Below are 27355 nucleotides of genomic sequence, written 5' to 3'. Positions count from 1 at the left end.
GTGCTTGAATCCGAAGCCTCTGATAAGCCCGTAAAACCAGCAACACAACGCATGGTCCGTGACATGTAAAGATTCAGTCGACTGAATATTCGGTATCTGCTTTGTAAGAAGTGCTAATCCGGCACAGATTTTATCCAAGAGTGAACGAACCTTACTTACCTGCTGCTAAATAAACATCCCTGACCATGAATGTATTTACAGTGAACAGAGCAGAGAGCAAAATGTATTGGTAAATAAAAATAAAAATGTAATGCGTTTAGACAAACGTAGATGTAGAACTAACGTAGAAAGCATTATGAGGAAGCTTATATCTTACCAGCAGATAAAGAAAATTAATTGTGCGGAATTCAAATAATGAGCGTTGGAATTTTGAACACTGTGAAAAAACTAATCCGGCACGGGTTTTATCCAATGAGTAAATTAAACCTTACTTACCTGCTACTAAATGTAACTGCCCCAACCACGAGCACATTAAAAGTGAAATGCATTGATACTTAAAATAAAAATGTAATATAGTTAGGCTAACGTAGTTGTTAAACTCGTAATGAGCTTTGAAATTTGGAACATTGCTTAGAAAGACCCATTGACTGAAACATGGTCCGAACAGTGATAAAAGAATAAATGATTTACGGAGATCCATATAATACAATAGCACTGTAATGATGCCTGAATGAGTAATAAAACATAAACAAACCCTAGGTGTCAGAGGTGCAGAACAACAAGTGGTGCTTCCTTATTTAGAGAACAAGGAAGTAGATGAAGTAAGAAACACTACGTGATTTAACGTACGATAGGAGCGACCAACAAAACATGGCATCATCTTAACTGAATGGGGTTATAAGATTCCGTACGATAAGTACTTATGCATCATAACATTCAATAATAGATCTTGATTCCCTGATAGGGGTACACTCGTGCATGCAACATGGTGAATGAATCAGCATTGTGAACCTTAACTCAGTTACCCACATGGCGCGGCATGCTGTGAAACTATTCTATTGTGAAACTAAATATTGCCGCCTGAATTTGATATTGATGCAGATGAGGGTTACGATGAACAGACAACATTGGCAGCAGAAATCCTATAAACAATCCTCTTAATGCATTTGATCTGATCGTTTATGGCCCGTAGGTTTGATGCGGGGCAGAAAGTTGAGATGGAGCAGTGGCATCGTCGGGGAGGGAAGGTAGGCCTCCCAAGATGTTATGAATGAGCTGGTTCACCTGTGGCCTGGAGAGATCGGGGTTGACGGAGATGCCTGGTTAACATTTCTATTATCATTCCAAGAGGGCCGTGATCCCACTGAGACTCCATAAATTGCAGATGTGCACTGCGGCGAGGTGCTGCTGATCCTGGAGATAAGATAAGGAGCAAGTGACTAAATCCATGTCCAGAGCTAGGTATTAGCTTGAGCAAAGCTGACACGACATCGGACATAGTAAGTTGTAGAATGAATTGCCATGTCGGAACACTGAAACAGCTAAGATGTAGATTGAAAGCAGGCATTTTAAGCAATGTCTGATGTGTTATTGGCTAAGAGCTAACTAGATAATGGCGTGATGATGTACAGCTGTGAGTCTCCCACTAGAACTACGCTTACATATCTCGTTTCTTTCACCATTCTATGGACTTTTCACCCAGAAACATGAGCTCACATGTGCTCGTACATTCAACAACACTTCCAGCTTCGGCCAAAGCACCCATTTTGGAAAATGACCCACAGAAAAAAAGACATTGGTAATGGGTAAATATGTTTGGGTGAATGAGGGATCATCAACTTTCTTCTTAATAGCAGCTTGTTTTAGGGTGTAGCTGCTGACTCATAGGGTGAAATGTCTCCACCCGCCTGCACTTGTACTTTCAGACAGCTATGTCCAACTTTGGCGCCAGTCTCTTCAGAGCTACTCATTTTCTCTCTGTGCCCCATTTCAGCTGGATTAGCACATCCACAGCATCTCTGTCATAAAGTTTTGTGTGTCCCATAGAGAAATACAAAAACAGCTGCTGAAATTAACACATACATGACTGTGTAATATATTTTCCAAAAACTGCAGGATGGCTTTATGTCACTGGTAATGTTTAGGGTCAGTTCTTGGAGATGTGGCATTAGGGACATTTAACACGACCATGTGCATATGGCTTCAGAAGACTTGAAATATTTGGAAGCGCTGCATAAAGATTCTTCAAAAATTCCCCTTTAGTGTTCCACAGAAAAATAACAGCATACTTTTGGAGTGTCTTGAGAGTGAGTAAATAATGAGAGCATTTCATTGTTGGGTAAACTATTCATTTTAAAAGCTAAATATATGCTTGGTTTGTAAGTAAACAAACCTGCTGAAATAAAGACATGCTTCCTGTAATGAGAGTAAAGTTGGTGGTAGGTCATAATCAAAGGAACAATAGTTTATGTAAGAGAGTTGGCTGATGACACAGCACAGATAAGTTGCAAGTCAGAGTGATACAGATCTTACATGCTAATACAGCCTAAGGGAAGACAACCTGTACTCATTCATATCCCGTTTTTTCACGGGTAGGAAATGTTAGCCGCATTTACCAACATCAAGTAACTGTAATCTGTGACCTCCTCTAACAGCTACCCAGCTTAGATGACATCTGAGTAGCCGTAAAACTGCTTTAAGCTATGATTAAAACATTCCAAATGTTCATAGTTTAAATGTCAATTTGTGTCTGTTCACATCATTCACAACCGACGGCCTTCTGTTTGAATAAACACGCAAATCTGGCTCCACCTCCAGGAATAAACCTGAACATGGAAAGTGAACCAAGTACCAAAAGCTCAGAGAACATCAGAGGGAATCAGACTGGACATGCATCACTTTTCAATGGAGCAAGCCATTTGGATAAATGCAGGCCGTTTTCCCAGATAAGAAACACTGTATTTTTTAACGTGTATCTGCTCAAAGTTAATTTTGTAAATTTTTACAAGTACACACACATGTAAATTATCTCTAAACTGACAGAAAATTTGCATTACAAATTTTTTTCCAAACAAATTCGGACCCGATGTGACGAATTCCCAGCCTGGTCTCATGAAAATTGCATCAGTGTGGCGACATTTTTACAGAATGATATAACGTGGTTTAATACACAAATTCTGGCAGTTCTGAGGTAAATTGTCCACTGTGTGGTGCTAAAAGCGAGTTAAAAGTTCTGCCAAACAGATGAGGTTTTTAAGGTTAATGCTCTATCAAGTTTCAAAATCAACAAAACCTACATCCCTACCCTAAAACTTAAACCTAAACGTTAGTGTCATAAAAAGCAAAAAAAACTTGCATGCTCTTCAGGACTCGTACCCCGGTTCTTTGCATCGCAAGAGCAACACTCTGTCAGTTGAACTACCTCGCAGCATTACTGTGCTCAAACAAGCTTGTAAATGTAGTAATTTATGTAATGCAAAGTTTAAAATATATCATCTCACAAATCATGCACTATAGTAAAAGTCTTTAGATGTCTAAAGATAGCATTGTGTGAGGTACAGGGTGAACTGACAGTCTGCCGTTTTTCTCGTGATTTGTGTAAATGTTAATAAATTCATTGTTGTTTCAGCGCCTCTAGTGTTAATTTCAGGAAACTGACACAATATGTACAATGAGCCACATAAAATGATTTAGCAAAAATCTAGGTATAGTAATACGATTATATGAGACCAGGTTGCGAATTCCGGACAAGAACCACAATGCTGCATTTTCGTTCATGCCCCGAAAATCGCCTGCACTATGCATTTATTGTCACATCCCATTTGACCACAGGCTAGCAAAATACTACAGGAGTACCTGAAAGAAAGCTGTTGTGGTCTTAGTACTGTTGTGCTTATGGTTAGGTTTAGGGTTTGGGTTAAGAGTATATTAATGTAATTCTCAAATGTTTCAGAAATTGGACATGCTGTGCTTTCGACATCACAGCCATTCAAAGACATATGTGATAGAATGCAGTTTCAAAGGTTTGCACAACTGCACTTCCGGCTTCTGTCACTGGTGGGCAAAACAGTCAACCTCCTGTCACAGATTTTACCTTGAGATCAGTCTGGAAATAAACTCCACAAAACTTATATTTTGATTTCATGCCTGCTATTACTTAGTTTTCTGTGGCACTTGAATAACACATCCCTTGCAATGTAAAGTGAAACCATTACAGTCATTACTAAGCACCACAATGTTCCATGGAGTGTAAATCCATCATTTGAAATCTGACTTTATCCTGTAAGTAAACAACTCATGCAGCTTCTGTATCAGTTCCCTGTCATTAGAATCTTTAGCCTACTTGCTAACTTATTTTCAACCTGGTGTTTTATAAATTCTAAAGTCTCAGAGGAGCCGCAGAGATGGAACATTTAGTTTGTTATGAATGCAAGCTGACAGAATGTTTCAAAAGATTGAAAGAATGTCATAAAATGTATCTTGAGATACACAGTGTAGAGAAAACTCAAGCAATGTGAAAAAAACTGATAAGAGCAGTTCCCTATCTGTCACTCACTCGACGTTGTGTCAATGTAGTGACACTAGGGGTCACTCTCAGGAGCCCGAGACACCTCTGGTCTTTGATAAAAGGCCAATGAAAATTGGCGAGTGGTATTTGCATGCCACTCCCCCGGACATACGTGTATAAAAGGAGCTGGTATGCAACCACTCATTCAGATTTTCTCTTCGTAGCCGAACGGTCGATGTCTACTGAGCTGACTGTTCATTCACCTCTGCTGGATCTGATGGCGCATTTCAGCAGCTTCTCCCTCCTCTGCACTGGTGCACTGCAGAGAATGCCCCTGGGCGCTTTGGCAGAATAAAGAGAGTATATTTTCCTGAAAGAGTATATTTCTCTAAAAGAGCGGCACACACGGAACATCTTTTTAAAGTCGTGTCTTTTTAAAGATGACTTTCCGATTGTGTGTTATTCCTGGTTGCGGTCGTTACCTCTCAACTTCAGACGGTCACGATCGCTGTCTTTCGTGTCTGGACGCGAACCACATGGAGGCAGCATTCATGGATGGTTCATGTTCTCACTGCAAGAACATGACCATGGCAACATTGCGGTCACAGCTTGTTTTCGTAAGAAAGCAAGCCACCCCAGCGGCTCCCCGCCTCGGTCCTTCTACCTACGGGTTTGAGGCCAGCGCGGCTAGCACTGGGGGTGATTTGGGGACCCCAATGGGACCGCCTCCGCCGGGTATCCCCCCATGGACCTCCCATTCCCCAGCACGCTCGTCTGACTCAATTGGGCTTCCGGGTGAGTCCGCCGGCTCATCTCATGGCAAGTTCGACCTCTTGTTTGGAGCCCGTGAAGCTGATGAGCTCTCGAGCACAGCATCAGAGAGCGGGCTTGTCCAGTCAGATGCAGAAGCCTCAGCTGGGCTGCCCCCTTTGGGGACGATTGCCCAGTCACAGACTGATGCAGAGATGATGGACATGCTTCGGGCTAGAGTGGAACCCTCCGCTCTCCCCTAAACCCTCGCGGCTCGATGATTGGTTCCTGGGCTGGGACACAGACCCTTCCTGTGGTTTGCATTCGAGGGTCAGGCGTATCAGTACAAGGTCCTCCCTTTCGGCCTGTCCTTGTCCCCTCGCATTTTCACGAAGGTCGCAGAGGCAGCTCTTGCCCCGTTAAGGGAAGTGGGCATTCGCATTCTCAACTATCTCGATGATTGGCTAACCCTAGCTCACTCTTGGGATATGTTGTGTACACACAGGGACTTGGTGCTCTCGCACCTCAGCCGATTAGGGCTTCGGGTCAGCTGGGAAAAGAGCAAGCTCCTCCCGGTTCAGAGCATCTCTTTTCTCGGTTTGGAGTTGGACTCAGTCTCATTGTCAGCGCGCCTCACAAACGTGCCTGTTTGACCCGTTTGAAGGCGTTCAAACAGAAAACAGCGGTTCCACTGAAACTCTTTCAGAGGCTCCTGGGGCATATGGCATCCTCAGCGGTGGCCACCCCGCTCGGGTTGATGCATATGAGACCGCTTCAACACTGGCTTCAGACTCGAGTCCCGAGATGGGCATGGCGCCGCGGGACACATTGCATGGCCATCACGCCGGTCTGTCACCGTCTTTTCAGCTCTTGGACTGACTTCTCATTTCTACGGGCAAGTGTTCCCCTAGAGCAGGTCTCCAGGCGTGTCGTGGTCACGACAGATGCCTCCAAAATGGGCTGGGGCGCTGTTTGCAACAGGCACGCAGCAGCCGGCTTATGGACGGGCCCGCAGCTGCATTGGCACATCAACTGCCTTGAGTTGCTGGCAATTCTGCTCACCCTGCAGAGGTTCCGGCCATTGACCCAGGGCAAGCACATGTTAGTTCGGACAGACAACACGGCAATGGTAGCATATATCAACCGCTCTTGTTGAATGTCACAACTCGCCTGCTGTCTCCTCCTCTGGAGTCGGCAGCACTTCAAGTCGCTGATAGCCACTCACGTCCCAGGCGACCTCAACACAGTAGCGGATGTGCTGTCATGGCAGGTTACCCTAAGGGGAGAGTGGAGACTCCACCCTCAGGTGGTCCAGCTGATTTGTAGTTTATTCAGACATGCACAGGTAGACCTGTTCGCCTCCCAAGAATCCTCCCACTGCCCGCTCTGGTATGCCCTGACCGAGGCACCTCTCGGCATAGACGCGCTGGCACACAGCTGGCCTCCTGGCCTGTGCAAATATGCGTTTCCCCCAGTGAGCCTACTTGCACCAACTCTGTGCAAGGTCAGGGAGGACGAGGAGCAGGTCGTCCTGGTAGCACCCTACTGGTCCACCCAGACATGGTTCTCGGACCTCATGCTCCTCGCGACAACCCCCCCCCCCCCCGGCGAATTCCCCTGAGGAAGGACCTTCTTTCTCAGGGATGGGGCACAATCTGGCACCCACGAACAGACCTCTGGAATCTCCATGTTTGGACCCTGGACGGGACATGGAAGACCTAAGTGATCTACCACCCGCGGTGGTAGACACGATCACTCAGGCTAGGGCCCCCTCTATGAGGCGCCTCTATGCCTTTAAGTGGCGTCTGTTCGCTAAGTGGTGTTCTTCCCGGCAGGAAGACCCCCAGAGATGCGCAGTCAGATCGGTGCTTTCCTTCCTGCAAGAGAGGTTGGAAGGGCAGCTGTCCCCTTCCACCTTGAAACTGTACACCATGAAACAGTGGACGGTAAGTCCTTAGGGAAGCACAACCTGATCATCAGGTTCCTGAGAGGCTCCAGGAGGCTGAACCCCTCCAGACTGCGCCTCGTTCCCTCATGGCACCTCTCTGTAGTTCTTCAGGGTCTACAGAGAGCCCCCTTTGAGCCTTTGCAGTCAGCTGAGCTTAAGGCACTCTCTTTGAAGACTGCCCTCCTGACTGCGCTCACTTCCATCAAGAGGGTAGGAGACCTGCAAGCGTTCTCTGTCAGTGAAACGTGCCTGGAGTTTGGTCCAGGCTACTCTCATGTGATCTTGAGACTCCGACCGGGCTATGTGCCCAAGGTTCCCATGACCCCTTTTAGGGATCAGGTGGTGAACCTGCGAGTGCTGCCCCATGAGGAGGCAGACCCAGCCCTGTCATTGCTGTGTCTGGTGCATGCTTTACGCATCTATTTGGATCACATGCAGAGCTTTAGGATCTCTAAGCAGCTCATTGTCTGCTTAGGTGCACAGCGGAATGGAAGTGCTTCTCCAAGCAGAGGATTGCCCACTGGCTCATTGACGCCATAGCTATGGCATATCATGCCCAGGAAGTGTCGCCCCCGGTAGGGCAACGAGCCCATTCTACCAGGGGTGTAGCGGCCTCCTGGGTCCTGGCCAGGGGTGCCTCTCTAACAGACATTTGCAGAGCAGTGTGTTGGGCAACACCCAACACCTTTGCAAGGTTCTATAACCTCTGGGTGGAACCGGTTTCATCCCAGGTAGTGGCATGTAATACAAGCGGATAAGCCCGGGATAGCCGGCCGGGTGTATCGCTTGCACATAGTGCCTTTCACCTCCTCTGAGCTGAAGACATGCGCCATTAATTCCCAGTAGTGTTCACAAACTGGTTGACTTCCTCCGTGCCCTGTGGCAGTCAAGTTTTCGGAGAGACTCGCTGCCGGCCCAGTACACATGCTAACTAAGAGCCCTGTTCTGGGGTAGGTGCTCCACATGTGGCGGTTCCCTGTAAGGTAACCCCATGCGATGTATATCGTCCACTAATTCGTTTCCCTGTTGGAAAACTGCGTCTTCCTTGGGCAAAGCCCCTCTGCCACAGTCTCCATATTTGTAGTAACTCCTCCCACATTGGGTAGGATCTACCATGAGACTTCTCCACATGGTTGGCAATACCATGTGACGTATTTTCCACTTAAATATCTCCCCCCTCTCTGGGCGAGGTGTGGTCTCCGCGGTGTCCTCCCATTGGGAGGGACACCCCCCGATTAGACCTGGCAGCCCAGTTGGATAATCCCCCTTGTTTTTTAGGGAGTGGAAAAAAAGAAGGGAAAAAGAGGCCACGACTGGGTTAGCCTGTTTCTATCTTTTGGGAAGTCGACTTGTCCCCAAAGGGCCGTTCAACACTCATAACTATGTTGGGGGAGATTACGTGTCAGCCTGGTGCACTGGCTATGAGGCACACAGTTGTCTGCCCATCACGCACCGCCAGTTCACGTAACACAGTTCAGCCAGTTGCGGCGTTTTGTATAGGGACCCCTAGTGTCACTACATCGACACAACGTAGATAGGGAACATCCTGGTTACTTGCGTAACCTCCATTCCCTGATGGAGGGAACGAGACGTTGTGTCCCTCTTGCCACAACGCTGAACTACCCGCTGAAATGGCCGGACCTTGTCTCGGCTCCTCAGCATAAAACCTGAATGAGTGGTTGCATACCAGCTCCTTTTATACCCGTATGTCCGGGGGAGTGGCATGCAAATACCACTCGGCAATTTTCATTGGCCTTTTATCAAAGACCAGAGGTGTCTCGGGCTCCCAAGAGTGATCCCTAGTGTCACTACATCGACACAACGTCTCGTTCCCTCCATCAGGGAACAGAGGATACGCAAGTAACCAGGACATTTTAACAATACAAACATTTGTCAAAGTGTATCTAGCCAGTTGGACATTCTACACTACAATATTAAATATCAACTATCATAAGGTTACCAGAATTCTGAAATGAAAAACGGGGACATTTCTCGTTCAGTGGTAAATATGGCATTTAAATTTACTTATCTATGAATTAAAAAGGGAGACAATTTCGAATGCAGCCTTTGAATGTGACCTTCTTTCACGGGAATTCGGAGGATGCATGAAGTGTATCCTACGTGGGCACTCACAACCCACAGTTCTTTGCTTCAGCGGAAATGTATAAAAAAATGATGCCAATTTGCCCATAAATATGATGTTCAAACGCAAGTAATGTTAATTCCCAGTGCATTATAACTCTCCTAAAATACCTTATGCATTCCCTTCCAGAGGGACTTTGTTCCCTTCTCACTCAAAGCACTCGCGCTTGTTAAAGAGTGGTGTACTGTCATAGCAACCATGATACCATCGGTTTCCGTTTGTCCTACGAAGGCCATCTCATTTAAACGAGGCTTGTTTAAGGGAGGATGCTCAGTATACTGCAGCCTTCAAAGGACGCATCCTACCTAGCATGCAGCCTTCGAAACGAGACACAGCTAATGATTATGATTATATTATTTCACCTAACTGTTTCTATCAGTTATCTCATTTGGTATCTACTATGGACCTGTTTTTCTTAATTATACCTTTTATTTTGATCAGCTGTTATGCATTATCATGCTTCTTTTCAGTCACTTGTTTAACAACATGGCACAATGTAATCAATGCTGTAATGTGATGACTTACATTTATTGTTGTTCTTTGCAGATACCTTATACATTTCATTTATTTTTCCATGTTATTAATGTCGTATTCTTATTTTAAAAGCATTAATTTGATAAAATATTGTAATATTGTTGGAAGTTTGTTATTAAGAATGAAGGAGTCGGGAAGCAACGAAGCAGTTCAGGCAAGTGTTTATTTTATGCCCTCTCACACAGTTCACACAATTGCCCTTAGGGCTTCTTAACTCAAGGTGCTGGTGATGAGGAGGAGGGCGTGGCCGGGTTCGTGGTGCGCTGAATCAGCTGATCAGCAGAGAACGAGATAAAGGGGAGCCGGAGACACCAGTTCGAGAGAGAGATGCGTGTCTGTGTTTATGTTTGTTTTATGTTGAGTTTCTTATTAAATTTTGTTTACTGTTCAGCTGATTCCCACTTTCTCCTTGTCCATCCTTTATCTGTTACAGTGGTGCTGAAACCCATGAGGGAGGAGGGATGTGCTTTCGCGGAGTCCTCGCCAATGCCATCTGCCAGGGGAGCAGCCGCAGCCATCTGCCTGGGGACAGAGGGGTTCCATCTGCCAGGGGCCGGAGGATTCACTGCCATCTGCCAGGGGAGGAGCAAGCTGGCATCCGCCAGAGGGTGGAGGAGTGGTTGAGGACCGGCGACAGTGCATCCGGAAGCCGGCGAGCAAGTTCTTTTCTCTCTCTGTGTCTCTGCTCACCCTTTCCCTCTCCCCTCATCTCTCCCCCAGGTTCCCAGGAGGCGGGATGGACCACCAGCTGAAAGAATGTCCGGAAGGTCAGCCTCTCCCCTCCAGAGATTTTGGGGGGGGGGTTGGTGGAGTTAGTCAGACCGGTGGTGCCCTGGCCTGAATCGGGCGGGGGAAGAGTGTGATGAGGAGGAGAATGTAGCTGGGCTGTAATGACGCAAGGCTGGCACTGAATCAGCTGATCAGCAGGAGAGCGAGATAAGGGGAGCCGGAGGCGCTAGTTTGAGACACTCCTTCTCTATGGTGCTGTACTTTGTTTGTCTCAGAGAGAGTTTGCGGCTAATGTAGAGCACCGGCCTTTCCTCCCTCCACCTCCTGCAACAGCATGGTCCCCAGCCCTCTGTCAGATGCATCTGTCTGCAAAATAAATGGGAGCGAGAAGTTCAGAGCATGTAAGAGTGGCCCCCCACAAAGTGCAGATTTTACTTTTAGGAAAGCCTGTTGGCACGATCAGTCAGTGGGCTGGTGACGTCAGAGTAACTAGGCACAAACCTTCGGTAGTAGCCAGCCAGCCCCAGGAACTGTCTCACCTCCTTTGTGGTCTTGGGCCTTGGGCAGGCCATGATCGATGCGGTTTTGTTTATTTGAGGTCGCACCTGCCCATGACCCAAGTGGAACCCCAGATACTGAACTTCCACCCACCCAATTGTGCACTTCTTCAGGTTGGCTGTGAGCCCCGCCTGTCGCAACGACCTCAGGACATCGCAGAATCTCCTTTGTATCTCCTGGGTTTCGGTACCAGTGTAATATTGTTGGAAGTCCATTATCAAGAATGAAGGAGTCGGGAAGTAATGAAGCAGTTCAGGCAAGTGTTTAATTTCTGCCCTCTCATAAAGTTCACGCAATCGCCCTTTGGGCTTCTTAACTCAAGGTGCTCAAACAGGTTTCTTAACGGTTTCACAACATAAAGTTTCTTATACGACTTCTCAATAACATAAACTCAATAATATAAACTCTCTGTAAACACACCAACACTGCACTCTTGTGTCACTCTCCTCCCCTCTCTGGCGTGTTTGGGGTTCTTTTGAGGCCTCCCCCCGCTAACACTGTAACAAGAAACAGCTGTTAGAAATTACAGCAGCCAGTTTGAAGAACCACACCAATCACGCCCCCATCCCCACAAATATATAACAATATAAATTCTTTATAACATAGCTAGAATGTGCTATGATGAATCTTTTCAATTGCACTTGCTTCCTGGTCTAGTTCTTAACGGGAAAATTGGCGCAAACAAGTAATCAATAAAGGAAGATGCTGAATGACTTAAAGCAGCTATAGCGAGCAGCCCCCTCTGTTGGTCAAAATAAACAGCACACAATTAGCCCTGTTGCCGGCTGGCTTCAGTAGTGGCTTTCTTGCTATGTATTTTCACCATTCAGACTGTTTTGAACATGCAGTAAAAACGGGGACATTTCCGGGGACAGCTCCAGTCGGGGACATACCGTCAAAAACCGGGTCACCCCAGTCGTCTGGTCACCCTAAATTATCGTAAAAGGGACACAGACATAACAGGCATGTTTCTTCAATGCTTGGCACTATGGACATTTAAGAAATTAAACTTCTTTAAAACACTTTCACTGGTGTGAATCACTAAGAATGTCAAACAGTGGATATACATACATCAGAAGTATTCTGTCATTTTTGTCATTTTCCTACCAGATCTCATAACACCATACATTTTGTGCTGTGATGGCAAAGCTTTTTTGGAACTGTAGCTACAAGCTGCTCATAAATTAAAGTAGTTATACTACAGTCAAGCTACTTTTTTAATGTAGGGAAATCATATTTAAAAAACATTTTGGAGTAAAATGGCCGACTCTTTTGTTTTACTACGGCTATTTTCATTTTACGTAGCTAAATATGGATACTCTTCCAAATCTGTTATTTTAAATAAAGATTAACCCCGGGGAAATAGAAACACCCAACAATGTACAGTATTTCATTACTTTTAATGATTTCGTGTTATATACTACACTGAAAAAAGAAAGACAGTAAAAAAATATTCAGCTATGGACACTGATTTCTCACAAATCTCTTACACTGTTGTACTTTTTTTATTACATCTAACAGTTTGCTTTTCATGTAGTTTGTTTGCACTCTTCTTTCACACTACAATCAAATAATCAGCTAGCTTCTGTGCTAAAGCTGCACAGACAAGAATATCAGAGTAAAATCAAGCCTATAGTAGCATCTGTCAGATCAGATAGCACCATTAGTGACTTCAGTTTACCTCTGTGCATGCGAGGATTCCATCCATCAAACTGATAAGCACACAGCAGACATAGTCACAGTATCTCCCTGATTCACACACTGCACATAACAGCTAATCTCTCACAGCCTTTGATAACCAGCAAACTGAGACAGACACATAGCGTGACACATAGAAGGTTGTTTCTTCAACTACAGGCACTTTGATGTCCTAGTGTTTGATTTTTATTAAAACTAACAGATTTTTTTTTATTATTTTTACTTTTTATCATGCTTTCATCTTTTTTTTTTTTTTTTTTTTTTTTGCTACTTTCCAAATGTCTTCAAAAGCATGTTTGAGATTAAATATGAGAGATGTGATGTGTGTAGAAACAAAGGAAAAATCAAGGTAAATATCACCATGAATATTGTATTTTTTTATTTGTCAAATTATGCAAAAGGTGTAAAAGTATGATGAAACTGTGTGTATTTAGGATACATAACATTCTGGCTATAATTAGCAACACAAAGAATTTTGATATTTTGTATGTAATTTCTAGCACATAAGAATGTTCACAATCTGACACCTTAGTATAAAATGTTTTCCATACCACAAATTTCTGTGGGTTTGTGTCGATTTCTCTCGCTATCGCACATGATAAGCCACTGTTGACACAGAGTGGAAGAGTATACAACGATCAGCTAATCGGTGATATACAGGTGCATCTCAATAAATTAGAATGTCATGGAAAAGTTCATTTATTTCAGTAATTCAACTCAAATTGTGAAACTCGTGTATTAAATAAATTCAATGCACACAGACTGAAGTAGTTTAAGTCTTTTGTTCTTTTAATTGTGATGATTTTGGCTCACATTTAACAAAAACCCACCAATTCACTATCTCAACAAATTAGAATACATCATAAGACCAATAAAAAAAAAACATTTTTAGTGAATTGTTGGCCTTCTGGAAAGTATGTTCATTTACTGTATATGTACTCAATACTTGGTAGGGGCTCCTTTTGCTTTAATTACTGTCTCAATTCGGCGTGGCATGGAGGTGATCAGTTTGTGGCACTGCTGAGGTGGTATGGAAGCCCAGGTTTCTTTGACAGTGGCCTTCAGCTCATCTGCATTTTTTGGTCTCTTGTTTCTCATTTTCCTCTTGACAATACCCCATAGATTCTCTATGGGGTTCAGGTCTGGTGAGTTTGCTGGCCAGTCAAGCACACCAACACCATGGTCATTTAACCAACTTTTGGTGCTTTTGGCAGTGTGGCAGTGAGGTTCAAATCCTGCTGGAAAATGAAATCAGCATCTTTAAAAAGCTGGTCAGCAGAAGGAAGCATGAAGTGCTCCAAAATTTCTTGGTAAATGGGTGCAGTGACTTTGGTTTTCAAAAAACACATTGGACCAACACCAGCAGATGACATTGCACCCCAAATCATCACAGACTGTGGAAACTTAACACTGGACTTCAAGCAACTTGGGCTATGGGCTTCTCCACCCTTCCTCCAGACTCTAGGACCTTGGTTTCCAAATGAAATACAAAACTTGCTCTCATCTGAAAAGAGGACTTTGGACTACTGGGCAACAGTCCAGTTCTTCTTCTCCTTAGCCCAGGTAAGACGCCTCTGACGTTGTCTGTGGTTCAGGAGTGGCTTAACAAGAGGAATACGACAACTGTAGCCAAATTCCTTGACATGTCTGTGTGTGGTGGCTCTTGATGCCTTGACCCCAGCCTCAGTCCATTCCTTGTGAAGTTCACCCAAATTCTTGAATCGATTTTGCTTGACAATCATAAGGCTGTGGTTCTCTTGGTTGGTTGTGCATCTTTTTCTTCCACACTTTTTCCTTCCACTCAACTTTCTTTTAACATGCTTGGATACAGCACTTTGTGAACAGCCAGCTTCTTTGGCAATGAATGTTTGTGGCTTACCCTCCTTGTGAAGGGTGTCAATGATTGTCTTCTGGACAACTGTCAGATCAGCAGTCTTCCCCATGATTGTGTAACCTAGTGAACCAAACTGAGAGACCATTTTGAAGGCTCAGGAAACCTTTGCAGGTGTTTTGAGTTGATTATCTGATTGGCATGTCACCATATTCTAATTTGTTGAGATAGTGAATTGGTGGGTTTTTGTTATATGTAAGCCAAAATCATCACAATTAAAAGAACCAAAGACTTAAACTACTTCAGTCTGTGTGCATTGAATTTATTTAATACATGAGTTTCACAATTTGAGTTGAATTACTGAAATAAATGAACTTTTCCACGACATTCTAATTTATTGAGATGCACCTGTACACCTTAATCTAATTTACTCCGAATGGAGCATAAACCAAAAAACATCTAGTGAGAGGCAGTTCTGCGGACGGAAATGCCTTGTTGATGAGAGAGGTCAACAGAGAATGGCCAGACTGGTTCAAACTGACAGTCTACAGTAACTCAGATAACCACTCAATTGTGGTGAGAAGAAAAGCATCTCAGAATGCTATTCTGAGATGCGGGTTGGTGCTGTTTTTGCGGCATGAGGGGGACCTACACAATCTTAGGCAGTTGGTTTTAATGTTGTGTCTGATCGGTGTACATTTTTCTTTTCACTCTGGTCTTTTTAAAGGAAGTTTCGATCAGCTGTTTAAAGCAACATATCAACACAGTAGATCAGAGCTATGCATAAACGCATTCCTAAAAAATACAAAACTCACCCCCATAAGAACAAACCCTGGTATCTTGCGCTGTGTCCGAAATCGCCCCCTATCCACTATATAGTGTACTATTTCAGGTGTCGGCCATTTTGTAGTAGCTTCTGAATTCTGAGTGAACTACTCGTTCCCTACAGTCATTCACTCATTCTTACCCACAATGCATTCTGATTTTGAGTATACATCGAATGTACACTCGACGATGGTTTATTGCTCATAATCCACCGCGGAGAGAACTGACAAGCCAGGAGAGAGAGCGCGTACAAGCGAGAGACGCCACTTTACAGCTTCTTTCATTCCTGAAATGTTTTATTTCATACTGACTATATTGTTTTACCTTTTGAAAAATATTATTTGATTAAAATAGCATAATAAAATATAGTGAGCCAAAATCATACAGATATATTTTTACATTTATAATTTATTTATATAGATGATGTTATGATGTGGATTTTTATTTTGCCATTAAACTAAAGAATTCTTTGTTCACTAAATAATTCACTGAGGTGATATTATTGTAACTCAGGAGACTGCAAATATTGGAAATGATAATTTAGTGGATGATTCAAAAATGCAATGTTTTATGGTTGCATGAGGGCGCTATGTGCCCATGGTTTTCTCATCTCTGCGCCCAGAAATGCTAACCAAAGCTAGGTTGGATTGGAGTTTAAAGATACCAAAATATAATAAATAAATACAATAATGTACTCATTATGTATTTTACTAAACTTATGTAGTAATAATCAGGAACATATATAAAAAATGACAAACAGAATGAAGATTTATTATATTATTATACTATCTTATTTAAGAATAACAAGTATTATTTTTATGATTAATATTATTATTCAAAGTAATGTACATGTAATATAAAAGTACATAAACTGGCGGCCAAAAGTTTGGAATAATGTACAGATTTTGCTCTTATGGAAAGAAATGAAAAAATTACTATTACAATTTGATTTTTTTTATTTTTTTTATTTTTTTTTTAACTTCTTAAACTACTTCAAAGAGTTCTCATCAAAAAATCCTCCATGTGCAGCAATGACAGCTTTGCAGATTCTTGGCATTCTAGCTGTCAGTTTGTCCAGATACTCAGGTGACATTTCACCCCACACTTCCTGTAGCACTTGCCATAGATGTGGCTGTCTTGTTGGGCACTTCTCACGCACCTTACAGTCTAGCTGATCCCACAAAAGCTCAATGGGGTTAAGATCTATAACACTCTTTTCCAATTATCTGTTGTTCAATGTCTGTGTTTCTTTGCCCACTCTAAACTTTTCTTTTTGTTTTTCTGTTTCAAAAGTGGCTTTTTCTTTGCAGTTCTTCCCATAAGGCCTGCACCCCTGAGTCTTCTCTTTACTGTTGTACATGAAACTGGTGTTGAGTGGGTAGAATTCAATGAAGCTGTCAGCTGAGGACATGTGAGGCATCTATTTCTCAAACTAGAGACTCTGATGTACTTATCCTCTTGTTTAGTTGTACATCTGGCCTTCCACATCTCTTTCTGTCCTTGTTAGAGCCAGTTGTCCTTTGTCTTTGAAGACTGTAGTGTACACCTTTGTATGAAATCTTCAGTTTTTGGCAATTTCAGACACTGTATAGCCTTCATTCCTCAAAACAATGATTGACTGATGAGTTTCTAGAGAAAGCTGTTTCTTTTTTGCCATTTTTGACCTAATATTGACCTTAAGAATTGCCAGTCGCACTTGCATACTGTGGCAACTCAAAAACAAACACAAAGACAATGTTAAGCTTCATTTAATGAACCAAACAGCTTTCAGCAGTGTTTGATATAATGGCAAGTGATTTTCTAGAACCAAATGATCAATTTAGCATGATTACTCAAGGATAAGGTGTTGGAGATATGGCTGCTGGAATTGGGGCCTGTCTAGATTTGATAAAAAATTACTTTTTTCAAATAGTGATGGTGCTATTTTTTACATCAGTAATGTGCTGACTATACTTTACTTTGTGATCAGTTGAATGCCACTTTGGTGAATTAAAGTACCAGTTTCCTTCTGAAACAGCAAAATCTGTACATTATTCCAAACATTTGGCCGCCAGTGTATGTGATGATGTCATTTCTGTGACAGCTCAATCACTCTCTCCGATGCTCAGTGTATATACATCAGCATCCGAATTCACTTACTCATTTTATTCACTCCTTGCTGATATAGAGCATTCACTGTTATTCACTATCTAGGAAATAGTGAATAAGTGAACGATTTCAGACACAGCACTGAAATACTTTAAAGGTGCACTCAATAACTTTTGTCTTTGCATCATCTTGGACTTACACTGACACCTAGTGGCTTGGATGCAGCATAATTTAAAATCAATAGTTTTCAGTTTCAGATGTCATTGTAGAAATGTAGTATTCACAGTCAGCCATGATTAATTTAATCAATGAATGAAAGTGTCAAATAACAGGACGGTTACTAAGATTAAGTGAGTAGTATTTGGCTGGTCATGTGATTCTAACATGGCAGCCCCCATATGAGGACCCTCTCCATGTAGAATGAAACAGCTCTTATAATGTTACTGATATGACTGGAGTCTTCATTTTAATGGGAGTGGTCATGATTTCCTACATATATCACAAAAGTCATGTCTGTTGGTGTTAAACATTTTAATGAGGAAAAACTTACTGAATGCCCCTCTAATCAGCTTGGAGTAGAATTCACTTCTCCTCTGCTTTTAAGACAAACTATAAAAAACAAAGATTTCTAAAAGTGGTGTTTATGTTTCTTCATTGAGTACACACATAGATCCTTCAAGAATATGGAATTAGAAAAATGTATGCAATGAGCTGTCATTTCTATGAGATATTCAGGAAAGACAAAATCTAAATTAATTATCTCTAACATTAAGTAGATTAAAAATAAGCTTCTTATGTGGGATTTAAAGTACATGAATGGATAATTGATATAATCTCCAAAGTAAACGAAAAATGTGTGACTACTGGTCCAGGAATATGAGATACTGATTTAGGAGTGAATCAAAAGATATTATGTGAATATTAAAGATTTCTATTTAAAGTCATTATTAACATTAGCCTAATCTTTAATCAGAGGATTTATCCTTTCAACCATTTTATTAAGCTTCAGAGTAAACACAAAATCAATGGTTTACTCAATCTCTTCCTGTCTGATTTTTCAAAAACCTTTCACTATGTGAATCAGCAATACAATTTAATCCACCAGAGGATAACTAGAATAGCAGGTCACCTGCAGCAATCTGCATCATTCACTTATGTTGTAAAATTATGAGGTCGTTTTTTTCAAAGGGTTACTTAAGGATAAAAATGGCATGTTGCTTCTTGACTTGTTGGTATTTTCCTAAGAGCACTATTGTAAAGATACTTGGGAAAAAGATACTTGATCTTTTTACCAATTCATTGGTAAAAAGATCAAAGGGAACACAAGTAAGTAATCAAGTATACTTTTTAAAGTATATTTTTTCCCAGTAAGTTGATACCATCTGAGTCTAAACATAAACTCAATTTTTTAAACAATCATTTGATGTTCTTTTCAGCAGGGCAAGCAAAGATATATATCAAAATGAGAAGCTGCTTGCCGAACTGCTTACAGAACAACTTGTTAAATGAAGGTTCAAAAGTTTATAGGATATGTTGTTGCCACTGCAGAACTTGTTGATGACACCCATTCCAGGGAATCAGAGGAGAGAACTTTTTTCCTCAGAGTGACCCATACTGGATGGTACCTAGAAGCCAGAGACCCAGGTCACAGTACAAAGCCAAATGGACAAACCCATGTACATGTAAGTATGTTAAGGTAAAGGCACAGAAACTGTGCCAACAGACGTTAATGGATATTATTGTTAGAGCTCACTAGTCCTATGCATCAGCATAACTGGATAAATTGGTCATCTGTCTGAAAAGATTGGAAGACCATCTCCACATCCATAGGGTGCTGGAAGAGAGGTGAGGTAGACCAAAAGCCAGCCCAAGAAAATGCCACCTGGGGTTCACTGAGGCACAGTCATCCTAATCACACAGGAAATTGGCATGTTAGTTCTGAATTTTTTTTCATCCTAATTCAGACCTGAATTCCAGACAAGTGCCACCATGCTGTCAATATTTAAGCTCTGAAATTGTCTGCACTGTGCTTTTGATGTCACATCCCTTTTGATCTCTGGCTTGCGAGATACTACACTAGCAAAGAAGTGATTGAAAGAATGCTGTTATATTATGTTATGTTATGTTATGTTATGTTATGTTATGTTATGTTATGTTATGTTAGTGATAGGGTTAGGGTTAAGAGTATATTAATTTAAATACTACTATAAAAGTAAGTGAATCAATGCTGTTTTGGTTTCAGTACTTTTGCACATGCCCAGAACTGTAGTTCCAGCTTCAACAACTGGAGAGCAGTTTGACAATTTGGCAAGCGCAGACCGATTTCAGCAGAAAACAAAGTTGAACTTCTCTTGCAGACTTTCCCCTTGAGATCATTCTTGAGCATTTTTATGTGCTTCAACACGGGACAGGGATCCCCCTCCAGGGATTCGCCATCCAGGTGTAGGGCCTCATGTATTCAGATAGAAGACATAGGCAGGCCTAACACAGTCGTAACACCTAACTCAAGCCCACATACAAAGTCATAAATCTTACTGATAAAAATCACGCCAAAATCAAACAAAGGGAGTCCAAAACAGACTACAGAACTATAAATCCCATGAAGACTTGCTCACTAAAGGATCGAACTCTCAACTCCTATTGGATGAGGCACACGACAGAACGCACCTCAACCATGACATCATCAGGAGTAGAAATATCTCTGAGATGCTTCCAGGATTTGCTTCCAGCAGCTCATCGCTGCTCTCAGGTGTAGCCTCGTGGCACAAGGAAGTAACGTCCGACTTGAAACTGTAGCCATACAATCTCCGTCTCGCTGGACGAGTTGAAATTACTCTGTGTTCCACCGAACACTTTAACGGATCAGAAGGAGACCGCAGAGCAATCCGCATCTTCATCCGTTTGCCTGCAGAAGTGAAGAGATAATAGATTTCTCTTCCATCTTCAATCAAGTCGACGTCGCTGATTTCTCCACCAGCCCGCGAGAATCAGCAGGCGTACCGCCCGCCGACAGAGTGAGGAAACGGCCTCCCGTCATCACCCGAGCCTCGAGGAACCGAGTCGGAGTTAAAGGATGGATGAACACACATTCTACCTGTGTCCTCATGCAATTCAAGTAAGAGGTTTACGTCTGGGCAGAGATAGAATATGATAGTGTGTTATTCTTGTGTATCAACGTTATTGCTTGTACAGTTTATGGATCGCCGTGTCCGCTCATTGCTAATTCTCAAGGTATTTAATTATCACGAATGAGATTTGCTGCATTGTAGTCCAACCACATTGGACTGTTGTGCATTTCCACCATCGTGGGTGAAATCGGCACACTGAGTTTATCCATTAAAGAATCAAAGACCGCGGGACGGTTTATGAGCCGTCCACTGCGTCTCTGAGTGATAAACTAACAGCTGCTTTCTCTCCCACGATCGCGAAACCGGCTTGGGGCCGTCACTTAATTCTCTCTCTCTTTCGTACTAACCACACACACACACAAACACGTGCGCGCGACCCCTCAAAAACATTTTCGCACACATTTTTGGCTAGTAGATAGCTTCGTGATAAAGCTCAGCTTTGTCCCTAAGCTATCATACAAGCAGATACACGCGGTAAACTGGTAGACACCATTGACTGGTTTCTCTCCGCCCACATTCGCGGCCACATTCTCTGGTCGGAAGTCTCGCGTGACATACTCTCCACGAGAGTCACGTCCGCCATTTTGTGCGCGTCCCTCCTTACACACACACTCACACACACACACACACACACACACACACACACACACACACACACACCTTATGTGTTATAGGATTATTTTGGTTTCCATATCTAATCATATCACTGTTTAGTTTGTAGTTTTTAGTCAGAAGTTTATTGGCTGCATTGTATTAATTATTAATTGATATTACTGCATAAATAAACTTTGTTATATTACAAAGAGAAGTGTTTTGGTTTGTTTTGCATACACCTGTGTCATGCTGACGGGATGTCAGTGCTCGGATTCAAGCCTTCATTCATTGTTTTTTTTTCCCGAAAATCGATATTCTTCGGATGTCGATTTTCCTAAGAAAACAATCTTATATTGAGACTGTTATACTATCTGGTTATTAGTCCCTGATTCCAGGGTGGTGCCCCATCAATATTAATTCTTATTAATATTCTATTGATTTTTGATAATTGATTATTATCTTTGATGATTGTTGAATTTGGATGATCAATAAGCTAGTGTTAATTTTAATTAATTTTTCAACGATGTTAACAATTAACGATTATAATTAACATTAGAATTCTTATTAATATTCTATTGATTTTTGATAATTGATAATTATCTTTGATGATTGTTGAATTTGAATGATCAATAAGCTAGTGTTAATTTTAATTAATTTTTCATCGATGTTAACAATTAATGATTATCTTTGATAATAGTTGATTTAAAGGATTAGAAAAAGCTAACATTGATTCTCATCAATGTTCTATTGATTTTAATAATTAGTAATTATCTTTGATAATTATTAATTATTGCTTATAACCAAACCCGCTCCTAAACATTGCGCACTACATTTACTGGAGCCCCATATGACGTTTTAATGAGTTAGATTCAATTAATTAATTTAAATATTAATTAATAACTAAAGAAATAATTACCAATTATTTCTGATAGTAACACTGATCTAAACAACCAGTAAAGCCCAATAAGGGGGTTTAGTGGTGGGGTTTTGGTCTTGACATTTTCTGCTTCAATACAGGAAACAATGCCTTCAATGTTGTATTGAATGCCTTCAGTACAATATTCCGCCAAAATATGGGATAATATACCATTTTGGACAAAATAAGTGATGTCTCTGCTAATGCGGAATAGTTGGCAAGCCTTTCACAGACTAGGTCCATCAGATATAAGATCATTTTGACCTTAATTCATTCATCCTCCTCGACTTAAGCTACAATCCTATGATCAAACTTACACACATAGAAACCTGAATGGTTGTCCGCAGACATCATGCAGGAAGAGCAAGTGGTCATTTTTACACTCATCTTCACAGAGTGGGAAAAAGAAGGAAAAACTGTAAAAACTGTAAAAAAAAATAAAATAAAAAAAAAATTAAAAATAAAAATATATATATATATATATATATATATATATATATATATATATATATATATATATATATGGCTTAGATGTTGGGAGCAGTTTCAATTGTATTTTCCCCTGATCTTGGTCTCCTCTTGCACTCTTTCACTCTCTATTGCTCATTGCTACTGTGAACCAGTTCAAACCAGTTTAAATTATAACAGAACATCTGTGACTAGTCGTAGGGTGTCTCACTGGTGTGAACATTAGAAGAGCATCAACAATGGGCATTCCTTGCAAATTGGCTACAGTCTGGAGCTTCTTGTTACAGACTTCTGGAAGTCTTTTAGTGTGTTTTTGCTTTACCTGAATATACCTGGATATACCTGACAATGTTATATTGTCTTCTGGGTCTGTTTAACATGAGAGAGATTAGGCTAAATTGTGTTGTAGACAGGTTGTAAACTGAGATTTTTGAGGAGGGGGAATATATGTCCCCTTTTTTATTCAGACTGCAACACAGACTAGAAGGACGTTTAACTTCAAAGAACGTTAAAGGTGTTTTCAAGCGAGCACTAGCTAAATGGAGATGGAATTCATGAAAACTTTTTTTAATTTTTTTTATTGGAGGTGCTGGAACGGTGTTCCAGACCATACTGCCCAAATTTAACCCCTGGTTTTAGGTGTGTGTTTGGATACATGTGTAAGCAGGCCTGAAAAGGAGTGTTTCAGGTTGTACAGTAATAATCAGACAGCACTATAACATGTCAGGAAAATGTCAGTGGTTAATGGAAATGTTGTCTAGTACTTCATGTTTTTCTTTTAAATGATTCTCTTAATTATTCTATGTTGGCAGTAAAGTCTCTATGTTGTGTTGGAGTGTGAAGTGGGATTGGCAAAACTGGTGGTTCTTCTAGTATCAAAGAGTGCTGAACCAAATGAAAAGAACAGTTTGAGCTGATCTTGTGTTAATGGTTACTCAGGATCAGCACGAACTGCAGCTTTGTTTAAAAGGTTTTTATTTATATTCATGGCACAAGACAGACATAGGTTGTCTGAGGCACTTAATCACTGGCTAGCAAAAGGGCAAAGAAACCAAAATGTCTGATAATGGAATGACTAGTGTGCATAAAAAACAACTGTTCAATAAGGTCACAGCACTGCCAAACGATTAATGAGAAAGGCTGTAAATCAAACTCCCATAAAATATTAACATAGAAAAATACAATAAATAAATTGCATTTCAACATTATTGTCAAAAATAAAACTACTTATTTATTTATACAAATTCAATTAAATTAAGTGCATGATCAAAAATTAAAAAAATTCTTAAGACATGTTGCAAAGAGGATCTCAGGCACTGAGAATGCCCAAGCTGATCTCATTATAAGTCGCAAGAATAGTATGAGATGGCAAAATCGCAAAAACAATCGTACAAGTTTGCTTGTATGATTCGTATGACTTAACCCCTAACCCTAACCCTACTGTTGTGTACCATAGAAGAAAGAGGAACAGCAGGGTTTTAAAGTAGCATTCTGACCATTTAGAGTAAGTTTATCCCCAAACCCCAAACCTAACCATAACCATAAAATATAATCCTGTGCCCAAACCCTAAACCAAAACATGATTTTAAGAGGAAAATCACTGTTGTGTTCCATGGAAAAAAAGAAAACATGACAGTTTGAAACTATACAATGCAGGCGTTTAACAGGTTATTCACATATCAGTTTTTTGACTGCATAATGAGTAACACGGTTTGATCACAATTATTTTCTTATGGGAAAATTGGCGACAGTAGATTGAATGTTTTGTCTGCTAAAAGCAACAGTCATGCCACGCACTGCGGAAGATATTTCAGAATCCCTTGTGGGTAGTTTATTTTTATTTAGTGTCGTGCTGTGTTCTAGGCCGTTTTGTTTGTTGTACCTTTTTTCATTTATCTTTAATAAGTATTGGACTTGCCACTGTTTGCTTTTGGTTCTTTTGCTGCAAAATTGACAGAATAAACCTGTACCTGCACCTTACCACCACTTACGTCCAGCAGACACCAGTCTCCCAGAACATACCCCTCTTCAGCAGGCTGTGTAACTGTTGCCAAGGCTAGCACCCCTTTGAGGTGTATGCCCAGATGTGTCTTGATGCAGTTCAGGGGGTGGGTTTTGGCGAGACCAGCCTTTCTTTCTCTTATCGGATTGGATGAGCACTTTGATTAGGAGGTGCTGGGAGATCTGAAATCCTGTACTTACTGGGGGATGGTTGATCATGTCTACCAGCTCTGAGATGGAGTTCTTACTCGGGAAATGGGACCCCATCTCTGACAGTCCCGTTAACTACATTAAAATAATCCTAACCCAAACCTAACACAGTACTGAGACCTGAGGTCAAAGGCACAGTGCAGGCAAACATTTGCAGCATGGTGGCACTTATCCAGAATTCTGAACATTGGGTCCCAATTTAGGTGGAAAATATTTGGAACTAACCCAACAAATTCCTGTAAGATCATGTTGAAGGGAAACAGGTGGCTGCTGGCACACATTTCTTTGACAAAATAGCCCATTCTGAAATTCCACAATGTTAATCTCTGAAAAGATTCTCATACCAAATCCACGTTTGTGGATACACAGCCAAATTATTACAGGAAAAGCTGCACAGTCTTCACAATCATGTGACACATTATGTAGAATTTTAATGGGCTACCTTATTAATAATGTTTATATTGATATAGCTGCCAATAAAATAAATATATTCAGATATTAACATTGAAAAAATGCCAGTGAGATAGATTACAGTTTCTCTGTTATAATGGATTCCAAGTTTTCATGATTCCCTGACATGCTTACTCAAGTCTCAAAACAAGGATTAAATATTTAGGTTAGTAGAATTATTTGAGCCCAATTGTTTGAATCTTGAAGGAGACCAAAAGATAAATACATAAAATCATTGCACTTCGAATTTTTGTGTATGACGTGTTTATAAGGCCTTTTATTTGTAAAACTTAGCACAGCTGGAATTCAAGGGTCATTCAATCAAGTGGGTCCCTTTGTGAAATACATTTTATATATATATTTATATATACTTCCCAGAATTGCAAATTTGAAAAAAAGAAAAAAAATCTTTGACAGTTTGTCTCTTTTTTGCACATCTAGGTCCACTAACCAACCTACAGCTCATCTCACTCGTCCCATGGATGAAACATGAGAGGGTTTCAGGAGGAGAACTGTGCACTCATTGACACTCTATCACTGCTCTCCTCAATATCTAAATTAAGACTAGCAGTGGGAGAATGTGTTATAGATATTGAATGTCTTCACTTGGCACACTCTAAAAAGCAGTGGTCATAAGACTTAACTGGGCCAGTCAGGAGTTTGCCGGGGTTATTACACTCATCATATAATATTATATAATACAGAAATAAGACACAAAATGTTGTGCTATATTGTGAATAGTCATGGCTAAAGGATGTTGTTAGGCACAACATGCAACAGAGTTGATACATTCACAATAAAGCACAGTCTTGATTGCCTTATTGCTTTTATACAATTATTACTTACTTATTTAACCATTATTGTCCCCCTTTGAGGGCAGTTGGTTCTGCAGCAATGAAGTACACCACATACAAAACATACAAATACAAAATACCTTAGTAAATACATTAAAACATATAATAAATATTAAAATGAGAAAAGATCAACAGGAAATCATCACAGCAGCCTGGGACTCAATCTGGAAGCTACCTTTTCAGAAATTATTACAGTTATTACTACAATGACAATATGACAAAAACTTGAGATAGCACACCAAGAGATTGTGCTCCTTATCCCAAAGTATAGCAGCAATGTCTAGAGAGTGTGGATGCTATCAAAGATCCGTAATGACAAACGATAATAGGAATTAAAACCTGAAGTTCTGCATCAGAGAAGAAGTTAACCTGTGAGATCTTGCCCTTAAATGGCACTATAATTATCTAAAATCTCACCATTATATGGGTGATATTGTAAAGACAGGTTGATTATTGTTCATAACTTTCCCATGTTGAACAATGTTTTGTTGTTGTATATTGCTTTCATTGGCTTGTGTTGTGAAGTCTGTCTGGCAGATACTTTGGAACATGAGTTTTCTTTTTTTAAGAAGTTTTATAGTGACCTAGTTTCACAATCTAACAATCTGAAAATGTGCTAGTTATTTTAGAAAAGTATAATGCCATCAAACCAAATGGCCTTATACAACAAAATATATACTGTACAAAATGAAGTCTTTCTGGCTGACAAACATTAGTGGAACATGTCTATAAGGTTAGGCAGAGGCTATTTACAATAAGTGCAAATAGCGAAAGATGCTATTTTTACACCCTGGTGCAAATAGTGGCAGACAATATTTGCACTCCTAATTAAATACTAACATACAGTATAGGGGCATCATTGCAGTGTTTACTGGGTTTATTTAGAGTCCCATAGACACTCTACACCAATTCCTAACCCTAAACCTAACTCTAACCCTAACCTTCCCTTACAAAAATTAACCATGGTTTTACTATAGTAAGCATAGTATCAACATTGTATTTTGTAGAAAAATCATAGTTACCACAAAAAACATGGTTACTATATTAACACCATATCACTGTAGTGACACAATGGCCAAATACATTAAAACTATGGCTTCTGCCAAAAAACATTCAATATTACTATAGGAAAACCATGGTTGCCTATCTGTCACTCACTCAATGTTGTGTCGATGTAGTGACA

This window comes from Myxocyprinus asiaticus, chromosome 16 (genome assembly GCF_019703515.2).
Source record: "Myxocyprinus asiaticus isolate MX2 ecotype Aquarium Trade chromosome 16, UBuf_Myxa_2, whole genome shotgun sequence".
Lineage (NCBI taxonomy): Eukaryota > Metazoa > Chordata > Actinopteri > Cypriniformes > Catostomidae > Myxocyprinus > Myxocyprinus asiaticus.
The sequence above is the reverse complement of the archived record's forward strand: the minus strand, read 5'-3'. Positions refer to the sequence as shown.